Here is a 14,864-nt window from a genome sequence, read left to right on the forward strand (position 1 = left end):
CCCAGCACTTAATGTACATATCTGTAATTTATGTATTTATATTAATGTCTGTCTCCCCCTCAAGACTCTGGGAAGGGAATGTGTCTACCAACTCTGTTATATTGTACTCTCCCAAGCGCTTAGTACAGTATTGTGCACACAGTAAGTGGTAAATACATTTGATTGATTGATTGACTGATCACACCTCCTCCCATTTCCTCTACACCCTCTCCCTTCTGGATTGCCCTTGTACTTAGATCTGTACCCTTTAAGCACTTGATATTCACCGCCCCCTTAGCCCCACAGCACTTATGTACATATCCATAATTAATTTATTTATATTAATGTCTGTCTTTTCCTCACTACCGTCAGGTCCTTGTGGGCAGGGAATGTGTCTACCGACTCTACTGTAGTCTCCCAAGCACTTAGTCCAGTTCTCTGCACACGGTAAACACTCAATAAATTCCACTGATTGATTGATTGATCGACAGAGCTAGCAGTTCAGAAAATGAAGATGAATACACATCCACAACAATTAAATATAGCTGATGCTAGATTCACAAGTTCATGTGATATGGGAGAAATGTATACCGATCAAAATTAAATTTGGGTGTGAGTTTCACATTCTTTAGACAATCAGTGAAGGCTTATAGTGCTTACATTCAATCAATCAATCAGTGATTGAGCACTTTGTGCAGAGCACTGTACTAAGTGCTTGGGAGAGTATAATAGAGTAAGAAGAAACAATCCCTGCAAGTTAAGTTCTCAGGGAGTATGGACTCAAATGCACAGGTGGAAGAGAAAGGAAGGAAAATAGGGCAGGAAATGAGAGATTAGTCAATTAATAATAATGGCATGTATTAAGCGCTTGCTATGTGCAAAGCACTGTTCTAAGCACTGGGGAGGTTACAAGGTGATCAGGTTGTCCCACAGGGGCTCACAGTCTTAATCCCCATTTTACAGATGAGGGAACTGAGGCACAGAGAAGTTGTGACTTGCCCAAAGTCACATAGTTGACAATTGGCAGAGTGGGGTTTTGAACCCATGACCTCTGACTCCAAAGCCTGTGCTCTTTCCACTGAGCCACACTGCTTCTCTAGTCAGAGAAGGCTTCCTGGCGGAGTTGTGATTTTAGTAGGGCTTTGAAGATGGGGAGAGTGGTGGTCTAGTCTGTCGGGAGGCAGGTATTCCAGGAAGGAGAGAGGGTGTGAGCAAAGAGCCGATGGAGGGAGAAAGAGAGAGAGAGAGAGAGAGAGGATTGAGACACAGTGAGTGGGATGGATTTAGAGGAGCAAAGTGTAGTCTTTGCACTACTCTTTGAAAGATCAATCGATCGATCAATCGTATTTATTGAGGGCTTACTGTGTGCAGAGCACTGTACTAAGCGCTTGGGATCACCATCATCATCATCAATTGTATTTATTGAGCGCTTACTATGTGCAGAGCACTGTACTAAGCGCTTGGGAAGTACAAATTGGCAACATATAGAGACAGTCCCTACCCAACAGTGGGCTCACAGTCTAAAAGGGGGAGACAGAGAACAAAACCGAACATACTAACAAAATAAAATAAATAGACTAGATATGTACAAGTAAAATAAATAGAGTAATAAATATGTACAAACATATATACATATATACAGGTGCTGTGGGGAAGGAAAGGAGGTAAAATGGAGGGGATGGAGAGGGGGACGAGGGGGAGAGGAAGGATAGGAGTAAGGTAAACTGTAGGAGCCTAAAAAGCACCAAACATGCTGGCTCAAATAACCTGGCCCTCATGGGTGGGACTGGAAGTGGAGACATCCGGTTTGGGGTCTGGTCTGGCCTCAGGTGGCCTGGGGTTTCTGGCCAGCCCGTTGGAGGGGGGCCAGGGTTGGTCTCTTTGCTGACGCAGGAGTCCCGGGCAGATCTTGAGTGGCCCCAGGTTTCCTGAGGGCTCTCTGGCCTGGAGACAACCCAGAGCTCCAGACCCAAAGTCCCAGGACCTGTGCGAGAGCCAAGCCTCCTGGTCCGCTCTGGTCCGAATCGGCAAGTGTACCTGGAGGAGCTGGATGAGCCTCTGGGAATGGCTGGGACAACAGGATATTTACCAACGCGTCTTGGCCTCCCTCTGCGACGACCAGCAATTTGATAGGTTGCTCTGGACCTGGGAGATGGTGTGGGTGATGGGTGAGAGTCAGGCCAGCAAAGACCGAATGGGTTCCAGTTAGGGAACCCATTATTTTGTTGGTATGTTTGGTTCTGTTCTCTGTCTCCCCCTTTTAGACTGTGAGCCCACTGTTGGGTAGGGACTGTCTCTATGTGATGCCAATTTGTACTTCCCAAGCGCTTAGTACAGTGCTCTGCACATAGTAAGCGCTCAATAAATACGATTGATTGATTGATTGATTGATTAGGGGAGGTAGCATGGTGCGGAAGAAAGGGCACCAGGCTAGGAGTCAAGAGACCTGGGTTCAAGTCCCAGCTCCACCACTGGCCTACTGGGCAAGTCACTTAAGCTCTCTAGGCTCCACTTTCCTCGTCCCTAAAATGAGAGGATAGATTGTGATCCCAATGTGTGTCCAATCTCATAACCTTGTTATCTACTCTAGCATCAGTGCTTAGAACAGTGCTTGGCACATAGTGAGTGCTTAACAAATACCATCATTATTATTAGCGCTTAGTAAGTGCTTATTAAATGCCAGAATTATAAATAGAACAGCAGGTTAATGTGGAATTCAGAATGCCAAGTTAGAGAGCAGCATTGTCTAGGGGAAAGAGCACTGGCTTGGGAGTCAGAGGACCTGGGTTCTAATCCCAGCTCCATCACTTCCCTGCTGTGTGACCTTGGGCAAGTCACTTAATTTCTCTGTGCCTCAGTTACTTCATCTGTAAAATGGAGATTAAGATTGTGAGCCCTATGTGGGACAGGGACTGTGTTCAACCTGATTAACTTCTATCTACCCCGGTGCTTAGTAGAGTGCCTGGCACGTAGTAAGTTCTTAACAAATACCTTTTTTTAAAAAAAAAGGAGAGGACAGTTGAAAAAAATCTACGGAGAGCTATTTTGCAAGCATTACATTCCCTTTCCTGAAAGTAAAAAGAACAAATAGGAATTCCCAGAATCAATCAATTATTGTTGCCTGTGGAGCATTTACTGTGTGCAGAGCAATGAACTAAGCATGTGGGAAAGTGCAATACAATAGAGTGGGTAGACACGATCCCTACCCGCAAGAAATTTACAGTCCAGAAGGAGAGACATTAAATAAATTACAGACAGGGATATGTACATAGGTGCTGTGGAACTGGGACGAATATCAAAGTGCTTAAGGGGGACAGATCCAAGCGCACAGGTGATGCAGAAGGGAGAGTGAATAGGGGAAGTGAGGCCTTAGAAAAAGCTTCTTGGAGGAGATATGATTTTAGTAGTGCTTTGAATATGGGGAGAGTGATGGTCTGTTGGATATGAATGACGGCGTTAGAGGCGTTAATGTGAGGGTTGGGTTGTAGTAAGAGATGAGCTTTGTAAGTTAGCAGGGGGAGAGCTGATTGAGTGCTTCAAAGCCTACTTTAAGGAGTTTCTGTTTGATGCACAGATGGATGGGCAACCACTGGAGGTTTTTGAGGAGTGGAGAGATGTGAACTGAATGGTTTTGTTTTTAAATGACCTGGACAGCAGAGTGACGTATGGACTGGAGAGGGGAGGGAGTTGAGGCAAGGAGGGCAGGGAGGCTGATGCACTGCATACACACAGAAATAAAGTTCTAATTCAAAACGAATTTTAAACCCTTAAGGGCTTAGGGAGACAGATATAGACAGAGAGAACATAGGACCGGGATAATTGTAACATACTTCTGCTGGGCAAGGAAGTCTTTCCTTAATTTATTTTTCAGTAGTAGATAAGGACACTTTGGCTAGAATTTCCCAAGTCCTGAGCACTTAAAAAATGCACCAAACAAGTGGGCCGATTTGAGGCCACGACCATCGACAAAGGCCTACATCACTAGTTCCACCTCTGAACCCATTGCAGGAACCTTGGGCTCACCATGGCTACCTGAAGGGCCGAGAGCATCTGAGATAATGGCGCTCCCACATCCTTGTCCTCCAATCCTCCTGAGAGCCAGAATGGCTTCAGGGCAGTCCCCAAGAGCCAGGCAGGTTGACGACAGCAAGTTTGGAGAAAGGCAGACCTGCCAGTACCCTCAGAAATTAGCCATCAATCATGCACAGACCAAGCAGAAAGAATTAATGCCACCGACTGGCCACTTTGCCTCCACAAGTCCAACTTTGTTGAATCGATAAATATCACCTGTTACCAGTCCCCAGGCTGTAGGAGTAGAAACAAGGCTGCATTTGCTTAGGCTGCTAAACAGTGGGTGGGGTGTACTTAGTTCCCTTTTTTGGTGACTTTGGCATGCAGGGCACCTGTTATAACCACCACCACCACCAGATACCTTCATTTTATCCCCTATTTCTCTGCTAAGAGTGTAAGATTCAGTTGCAAAATGGGATGGTACTGCCCTGCCTAAGCTAGGGCTTTCATAGGAGAGGGTTTTTAGAAATCTCCAGTACAAGTCAACTCCTGGCTCCTCAGGACCCCTCCCAGTAGGAAAGCTACTATGGTGTCAGTCATTCATCTGGTGGTAACTGGTGCTATCAATCAATCAATCAATCAATCAATCGTATTTATTGAGCGCTTACTATGTGCAGAGCACTGTACTAAGCGCTTGGGAAGTACAAATTGGCATCACATAGAGACAGTCCCTACCCTACAATGGGCTCACTGTCTAAAAGGGGGAGACAGAGAACAGAACCAAACATACCAACAAAATAAAATAAGTAGGATAGAAATGTACAAGTAAAATAAATAAATAAATAAATAAATAGAGTAATAAATATGTACAACCATATATCCATATATACAGGTGCTGTGGGGAAGGGAAGGAGGTAAGACGGGGGGATGGAGAGGGGGACGAGGGGGAGAGAAAAGAAGGGGCTCAGTCTGGGAAGGCCTCCTGGAGGAGGTGAGCTCTCAGCAGGGCCTTGAAGGGAGGAAGAGAGCTAGCTTGGCGGATGGGCAGAGGGAGGGCATTCCAGGCCCGGGGGATGACATGGGCCGGGGGTCGATGGCGGGACAGGCAAGAGCGAGGTACAGTGAGGAGATTAGCAGTGGAGGAGCGGAGGGTGCGGGCTGGGCAGTAGAAGGAGAGAAGGGAGGTGAGGTAGGAGGGGGCGAGGTGATGGAGAGCCTTGAAGCCCAGGGTGAGGAGTTTCTGCCTGATGCGCAGATTGATCGGTAGCCATTGGAGGTTTTTGAGGAGGGGAGTAATATGTCCAGAGCGTTTCTGGACAGAGATAATCCGGGCAGCAGCATGAAGTATGGATTGAAGTGGAGAGAGACACGAGGATGGGAGATCAGAGAGAAGGCTAGTGCAGTAGTCCAGACGGGATAGGATGAGAGCTTGAATGAGCAGGGTAGCGGTTTGGATGGAGAGGAAAGGGCGGATCTTGGCAATGTTGCGGAGCTGAGACCGGCAGGTTTTGGTGACGGCTTGGATGTGAGGGGTGAATGAGAGAGCGGAGTCGAGGATGACACCAAGGTTGCGGGCTTGTGAGACGGGAAGGATGGTAGTGCCGTCAACAGAGATGGGAAAGTCAGGAAGAGGACAAGGTTTGGGAGGGAAGACAAGGAGCTCAGTCTTCGACATGTTGAGCTTTAGGTGGCGGGCGGACATCCAGATGGAGATGTCCTGAAGGCAGGAGGAGATGCGAGCCTGGAGGGAGGGGGAGAGAGCAGGGGCAGAGATGTAGATCTGGGTGTCATCAGCGTAGAGATGATAGTTGAAGCCGTGGGAGCGAATGAGGTCACCAAGGGAGTGAGTGTAGATTGAGAACAGAAGGGGACCAAGCACTGAACCTTGGGAAACCCCCACAGTAAGAGGATGGGAGGGGGAGGAGGAGCCTGCAAAAGAGACTGAGAAAAGGGAGATCTTTTAGCTTTGCTCCACTATCAAGTGGAGCAAAGCTAATTCTGTGGAAGGAATTGAGCAGAGAGGCAGGAGCTAAAGAATTCTATAAAAAACCCTGGAACTTGTCAAGGTAAGGGGACTGTGCCTGCTCTCAGGAGAGAAAGAATTAGGAAGGCAATGCACACCAGTGTCTTCTGTGGTATGGTGGGGTGGGGGACTAAATCTAATAGTTATTTAAATAACGTAAAGGTGGTGGGGAAAATAGAGCATGTAAGATACGAGCATCGGTGCTCCAGAGGCTGCATTAACTTATGTGCTTAGGTGGGGAAGGGCAGAGGAAGCAGTTGGGAGATACAAAATGGGGAGATTTAGAGATACCTCAGGGAAGGGCTCCTGGAGAGCTAGAGAGCGCTTTGAAGTTGGGAAAACTGGTCTGTTGTAATTGAAAAGAGAGGAAGTTCAGGGAATGGGAAGGACAGGAAGTCAGCAGGGGGAGAGGCAAGACTGAAGCATTAGCGAATAGGTTGCCTTCAGAGGAATGAAGATTATAAACTGGTGTGGGGGGGGGGGGGAAAAAGTGGATAGGTAGGAGGGAGAGAGCTGATCAAATACTTTAATAATAATAATGATGGCATTTATTAAGCGCTTACTATGTGCAGAGCACTGTTCTAAGCGCTGGGGAGGTTACAAGGTGATCAGGTTGTCCCACGGGGGGCTCACAGTCTTAATCCCCATTTTCCAGATGAGGTTACTGAGGCACAGAGAAGTGAAGTGACTTGCCCAAAGTCACACAGCTGACAACTGGCGGAGCCGGGATTTGAACCCATGACTTCTGACTCCAAAGCCCGTGCTCTTTCCACTGAGCCACGCCGCTTCTCTTTAAGGCCAGTGGTCATGGATTTCTACTTAATAATTATGGTATTTGTTAAGCACTTACTATGTTTCAGGCACTGTACTAAACTCTGGGATGGATGCAAGCAAATCGGGTTGGACATGGTCCCTGTCCCACATGGGGCTCACACTCTTAATCCTCATTTTACAGATGAGGTAACTGAGGCACCGAGAAGTTAAGTGACTTGCCCAAGACCACACAGCAGACAAGTGGTAGAGTCAGGATTAGAACCCGTGACCTTCTGAATCTCAGGCCCATGCTCCATCTACTATGCCATGCTGCTTCACATGCTGCTGCTTGATGTGGAAAAAGATGGGTAACTGTCAGAGACCTTTAAAAAATGGGGAGATTCATTCATTTGATCGTATTTATTGAGCGCTTACTGTGTGCAGAGCACTGTACTGAGCGCTTGGGAAGTACAAGTTGGATGTGTGTATTACCACAGTTTAGAAAAATGTGTCGGGTAGCAGAATGACGTATGAACTGGAAAGGGGAGAGAAAGGAGGCAGGGAGGTCAGCGTGGAGGTTGATACAATAGTCAAGCAGGGGTATGACAAGTGCTGAACCCTGAGAAATGGCCATTTGGAGAGGAAGGGACAGACGAGAGAAGCAGCATGGTTTAGAGGATAGAGCCCGGGCTTGTGAGTCAGAAGGTCGTGGGGTTCTAATCCCGATTCTACCACTTGTCTGCTGTGTGACCTTAGGCCAGTCACTTTGCTTCTCTGGGCCTCAGTTCCCTCATCTGTTGAATGGGGATTAAGACCGTGAGCCCCATGTGGGACAGGGACTGTGTCCAACCCGATTTGCTTATACCCACCCCAGCGCTTAGTACAGTGCCTGGCACGTAATAATAATGATGACATTTATTAATTGCTTACTATGTGCAAAGCACTGCTCTAAGCGCTGGGGAAGTAACAAGGTGATCAGGTTGTCCCACGGGGGGGCTCACAGTCTTAATCCCCATTTTACAGATGAGGTAACTGAGGCACAGAGAAGTGACTTGCCCAAAGTCACACAGCTGACAAGTGGTGGAGCCGGGATTTGAACCCATGACCTCTGACTCCAAAGCCCGTGCTCTTTCCACTGAGCCACGCTGCACATAGTAATAGTAATAATAATAATAATAATGGCATTTATTAAGCACTTACTATGTGCAAAGCACTGTTCTAAGCGCTGGGGAGGTTACAAGGTGATCAGGTTGTCCCACGTGGGGCTCACAATCTTAACCCCCATATTACAGGTGAGGGAACTGAAGCACAGAGAAGTCAAGTGACTTGCTCAAAGTCACACAGCTAATTGGCGGAGCCGGGATTTGAACCCATGACCTCTGACTCCAAAGCCCGGGCTCTTTCCACTGAGCCACGCTGCTTCTCTTAGCCACGCTGCTTCTCTTACATAAGCACTTAACTAATACCATCATTATTATTATTATTATTATTATTCTGGCAATTTAGAAGAAGAGATGTCAAGATTTGATGACTGAGTAGTTGTGGGGGCTGAAAGAGGTGGGAGTAGAGGACAATGCCAAGATTTTGGTCTTCAGAGATGGGGAGGATGGTGGCATTGACTGTGATAGGAAAGTGAAGTGGGAGAAAGCGTTTGGGGGTGTAACATTGCGTTTGACATATGGAGCTGGAGGGGCCGGCAAGACTGAATGGCCTAGTGGAAAGAGCCAAGGACCCACGTTCTAGTCCTGCCTTTTCATTTTTAAAGTGCTTACTGTGTGTCAAGAACTGTTCTGAGCACTGGGGTAGATACAACTTAATCAGGTCAGACACAGTCCTTGTCCCACATGGGGCTCGTCGTCTCCAGAGGAGGCCGAACAGGTATTGACTCCCCATTTTGCATTTGAGGAAACTGAGGCACAGACGAAGTAAGTGACTTACCCAAGAGCATCCATCAGGTCAGGGCTTGCAAGATGGATTTGGGAGTCATCCCCTTGAAGGTGGTAGTTGAAGCCATGGGAGCAAACCCAGCGCTTAGAACAGTGCTTTGCACATAGTAAGCGCTTAACAAATGCCATTAAAAAAAAAAAAGATTTCCCCAGTGGAGTGAGTGTAAATTGAAGAGAAGAGGGGACCCAAAACTGATCTTTGAGGAACCCCTGACTGAGAGGGGGTGGGAGGCCCAGGAAGAGCCAGCAAAAGCTATTGAGAATGATAGTTTAGTAGCAGTTTAGTAGGGGAGACAGACATCAAAATAAGTTCCAGATTGGGAAAATGGAAGCATATAAGGATATTTACATAAATGTCGTGCAGGGCTGGGGTGAGCATCTAAGTGCTTAAGAGGTACATAGTCAAGTTTATAGTTGACACTGAGAGGAGGGCGATAGAAGAAATGAGGTCTTAGCCAGGGAAGGCCTTGTGGGGAAACTCTGATTTTTAAGAGGGTTTTGAAGGTTGGGGAGAGGGACTTAACATATCCAAAACTGAACTCATCTCCCCCCCCCCAAATAGATTGATTGTTGTCTTTCCTAGATTTACCCCTCCTTTTCCACTATTCTGGTCCAAACTCTTCGCCATGTCATGAGAAGGACCGTGGCTCAGTGGAAAGAGCATGGGCTTGGGAGTCTGAGGACGTGGATTCTAATCCTGACTCTGCCACTTTTCAGCTGTATGACTTTGGGCCAGTCACTTAACTTCTCTGTGCCTCAGTTCCCTCATCTGCAAAATGGGGATTAAGACTATGAGCCCCACGTGGGACAACCTGATAACCATGTATCTATCCCAGTGCTTAGAACAGTGCTTGGCACATAGTAAGTGCTTAATAAATATCATGATTATTATTATGATGATGATTAGACAGTGGCAGTGACACTCCACACAATGCTCCACTCTTCAAAAACTCCAGTGGTCACCCTCTCCTTCTACGTCAAGGAGAAACTCCTTCCTGTTGGCTTCAAGACCCTCCACCATCTCTCTCCATCTTACACCCTGATTGTCTTCATCCACTATCCCTCAAATTTCCCTCTGGGCTCTTCCGAAGTTCCCCTTATGCAGATACCTTACTCTGGACCTCCTCTCACTCACCCTTTCCCCCAACCTGGAACCCCCTCCCCACCCCTTCCAAAGGCAACTCACCAGACCATAGCTCTTCCCATATTTAAAAACCCTCTATTAATCCCACCTCCCCCAAGAAACCTTCCGTGATTAATTCACAACCCCAGTTGTATTGTGTATTTTATTCCCATCCTCAGCACTCCCGTTCCTGTGTACACATGTATTTTTATAGTTCTCTCTGCATTCAGTTATAAGTTTAGCTGTTTGATAATAATACTTGCGGTATTTGTAAAAACATTTAGTGTGTTCCGAACACTGGGATAAGCACTGGGATAATAATATAATCATAATAATAATGGTATTTGTTGAGCACTTGCTATGTGCCAAGCACTGTTCTAAGCGCTGGGATAGGTACAAGGTTATCAGGTTGTCCCATGTGGGGCTCACAGTCTTAATCCCCACTTTACAGATGAGGTAACTGAGGCACAGGGAAGTTAAGTGACTTGCCCAAAGTCACCCAGCTGACAAGTGGCGGAGCCAGGATTAGAACTCACGACCTCTGACTCCCAAGCCCATGCTCTTTCCACTAAGCCACGCTGCTTCCGTGATACAATACTATCAGATTGGGCACCATCTCTGTCCCACACAAGGCTCCCAGTCTCAGGGGGAGGGAGAAAGGCATTTTATCCCCATTTTACAGGAAACTGAGGCACAGAGAGGTTAAGGGACTTGCCCAAGGTCACTCAGCAGGCAAGAGGCAGCGGCCAAATTAGAACCCAGGGCCTCTGATTCCCAGGCCTGTGTTCTTTTCCCTAGGCCGTGCTGCTTCTCGGGGTCTCATCCTGATGTGTTTGAATGGCTTCCTGGTTAGTCCTTTGCCATCTGTAAATAATGTATCTTTTCCCCCAGTAAATGGTAAACTCCCACAGGGCAGAGAATGTGGGTTTTGCTACCGTTGTACTCTCCCAAGTGGTTAGTATAGTGCCTGGCACTCTGGTGCTCAATAAATGCAACCGATTGATTGACTTAAGGGCCTCAGGGTTGGAGATGAGGTTCTCAATCAGAGGCTTTTAAAGGATAAACTGGAAAATGCAGGGGTTAAGAGCAGGAAGGCTATATTGGGAGGTGGGAGGTGAGATTGAAGGGCCTGTGTCATTGAATAGAAAAAGAACAGGACAGGAGTCAGGATTGCTGGGTTTTAATCCTGAATCCTCCACTTACCTGTTATGTGACCTGGGGCAAATCACTTAACCTTTCTGGGCCTCTGTGTCCTCATCTGTAAAATGAGGATAAACTGCCTGTTCTCCCTCTGTCTTAGACATGAACCCCATGTGGAACAGGGACTGTATCCAAGTTTGATCATCTTGCGCCTACCTCAGGGTTTTGCACAGTGTTTGGCCTACAGTTAAGCACAATATTATTATTATTATTATTATTATTACTTTCCAGTTCCACCCTTTCCTTTCTGCCGTAAAATTCCCTCTGTGGCACATGCTCTCATTGCCTCCCAGCTAGATGGTTAACCTTTTTACTGATCTCCCAACCATAAACCACATCATCATCATCACCTGCATTACTGAGTCCCTCCAGGGTGCAGAGTGTGAAATTGGATGCAGCGTGCAAGCAGCGTGGCTCAGTGGAAAGAGCACGGGCTTGGGAGTCGGGGGTCATGGGTTCTAATCCCGGCTCCGCCACGTGTCGGCTGTGTGACTTTGGGCAAGTCACTTAACTTCTCTGTGCCTCAGTTACCTCATCTGGAAAATCTCCTTGTATCTCCCAGTGCTTAGAACAGTGCTTTGCACATAGTAAGTGCTGAACAAATACCAAAAAAAAAAAAAAATTGGATGCCTATTTTGTGCAGAGCCCCAGACTTGCTGCTTAGGCCCTGGCCCATGCCCTCGCACCACCATTCAGTTAACAACAACCCCTACTGTGTATAGAGCCTGTGAAGCATTTGGGAGAGTTCAAAAGAACACTCAAGGAGCTTACAATTAAATAGGGAAACACAAATTATTCACTAGGAAACAGGAGGAAGAACAAAGATACAAATGGAAGAATATAGAATCATTAATGGATGAATAAATCCACATTTAGATTGATAGAAATGCTAACAATGACTATATATAATATATACATGTGTGAACTGAAGTCTGTCTTTTTTTAATGGCATTTGTTAAGCACTTACTAGTGCCAGGCACTGTACTAACCGCCTGGGGTGGATACAAGCTAATCGGGTTGGACACAATCTATGGGGCTCACAGTCTTAATCCCCATTTTACAGATGAGGTAATTGAGGCACAGGGAAGTGAAGTGACTTGCCCGTGGTCACACAGCAGACAAGTGGAAGAACTGGGATTAGAACCCAGATCCTCCTAACTCCCAGGCTCATGCTCTATCCACTTGGCCACGCTGCCTCTCATCTTTTGGGATGAGGCCGTCTATGGTGGTGGAAGTTAATCATAGAGTGCTTTCTGGAGAGCCCGTTGTTGGGAAGGGACCACCTCTATATGTTGCCGACTTGTACTTCCCAAGCGCTTAGTACAGTGCTCTGCACACAGTAACGCTCAATAAATACGATTGAATGAACGAATGAATGGAGGAAGTGAGAGCTTTAGTAGGGGATGCAGACACGAATGTCCAAACACACAACGGGTAAATCAACCAGTGGTTTTATTGAGTGTCTACTGTGTGTAAGGCACTGTGCTTGGGAGAGAACTGTGCAGAATGTCTTCCCGTTTCCCTCCAGATCAAGCAAATACTCCTCATAATTGGCCTCTAGGCTTTCCACCATCCTGCACACAGTAAGTACTCAATAAATACCATTGATTGTTTGACTGTTCTGTCACCCAATACTCCCCAGCTTAAACTCTTCACTCCTTCCAAGCTAATTTTTTAACTGTGCTTCAGGCCCCTTGCTCACGTTCTTCCCCTGGCCCAGGATTCCCTCTTCTTATGATAATGATGATAGTAATAATAATGACATGTTAAGTGCTTACTGTGTACTAAACAGTTTAGTTTATATATGTTTGTATGTATTTATTACTCTATTTTATTTGTACATATTCTATTTCATTTTGTTAGTATGTTTTGTTTTGTTGTCTGTCTCCCCCTTCTAGACTGTGAGCCCGCTGTTGGGTAGGGACCGTCTCTAGATGTTGCCAACTTGTACTTCCCAAGCGCTTAGTACAGTGCTCTAAGTGCTCAATAAATACAATTGAATGAATGAATGAATAAGCACTGGCATAGATAGAAACTCAATCAGGTCGGACACAGCCCCTGTCCCACATGGGGCTCACAGTCTAAATAGCAGGGAAAACAGGTACTGAATGCTTATTTTACAGAAGAGGAAACTGAGGCACCGAGAAATCGAGTGACCTGCCTAAGGTTGCACAGCGGGCAAGTGGGAGACCTGGAATTAGAACCCAGATCCTCTGGCTCCAGGGCCTATGCTCTTTCCATTAGGCCACACTGCTTCCAAATCTATCAAACCACAGCTCTCCCACATTCTTTTAGACTGTGAGCCCACTGTTGGGTAGGGACTGTCTCTATATGTTGCCAATTTGTACTTCCCAGGCACTTAGTACAGTGCTCTGCACATAGTAAGCGCTCAATAAATACGATTGATGATGATGATGATTCAAAGCCCTCCAAAAATCCAACCTTCTCCAACAAGCCTTCCCTGATTAATCTCCAACACCCCATGCTGTAAAAGCCCACCAACTGCTTCCAGCACATATCTATTTATTTAGCCCTGACCCCAGTACTTGTGCATATATGCTTACTTCATTGTATGTTCAATTATTTTTATTACTCAATTTGTAAATATTTTGATGTTTCCCTGATTAGAGTAAGCTCCTTTGGGGCAGAGAATACTTAACTTTGTGTTCAACTTTTCCAAACACTTAGCACAGTGCATTGCACCCAGTGGTGTTCAAGGATTTTTTAATCTAGTGGTGGAGACCTAAAAACACAATTTTTTTACAAATAGGGGGAGAAAGAAAGAACAGCATGATAGGAGGAGCACGGCACAATGAATAGAAAAATAAGTGTAGATTGCTACAAGTCGAGATACATAAGTGCTATGAACTTAATTGCTAAATAATCTGGTGAAGTGGAATATAAATGGGGAATGCCTCCTTGAAGAGGTGGGTTTTCAGAGGGCTTTGAAGATGAGAAAGCCACAGTCTGGTGGATTTGAGGAGGAAGGGCATGCCAGGCAGGACGGAGGGAGGGTGTGAGGTAGTAGAGTCAGGAGCGAGACACAGTGAGGAGAGGAACATTCATTCATTCAATCATATTTATTGAGCACTTACTGTGTGCAGAGCACTGTACTAAGTGCTTGGGAAGTACAAGTTGGCAACATATAGAGACGGTCCCTACCCATCAGCGGGCTCACGGTCTAGAAGAACATGAAGGAGCGAAGAGTGCGAGCAGGGCTGTAGTGGATAAAATGAGCAAGTAAGAGGGAGAGAGAAGGGGGAATACATTGAAGTCGAAGGGCAGGCGTTCCCAGGTAATGTGGACAGAAATGGATAAGCATTGGAGTGGTGCAAGCCGAGCGATGTGTTTGAAGGATAATCCCGAGTACAAGATGAAGTACAGTCAGGAGGCAGGGAGACCTGGGAGAAGGCTGATACCATAGTCATACTATGATGACAGCTGGTCTCAGGGTGGAAGATCAGGGAAATGTGGCTGGGAAAAAAGGCAGGATATAGAAACAGGCTGGATGTGACACTTGGAGAGAGTGAGAAGCTGAGGATGATACCAAGGTTGCAGGCCTCTGGGACAAGGGAGGATGGCGGTGTGGTAGCACTGCAACTTCCAAGTTAGGGGAAGAAGTGGGTTTCGGGTAAAATAGGAGTCATGTGCATAGGAGAGGGAGCTGAAACTGTCAGTGGATGGGTTCCCCAAGTGAGTCATTAGCTAGAGAGAAGAGGAGAGGCCCTAGAACAGAACTTTATAGGACCCTATAGTTAGAGGGTAGGAGGCAGAAGGGCAACCAGTGAGAGAGAATGAGTGGTGGCATAATAATAATAATGATAATTAT

Source organism: Tachyglossus aculeatus, chromosome X3, assembly GCF_015852505.1.
Source record: "Tachyglossus aculeatus isolate mTacAcu1 chromosome X3, mTacAcu1.pri, whole genome shotgun sequence".
NCBI lineage: Eukaryota > Metazoa > Chordata > Mammalia > Monotremata > Tachyglossidae > Tachyglossus > Tachyglossus aculeatus.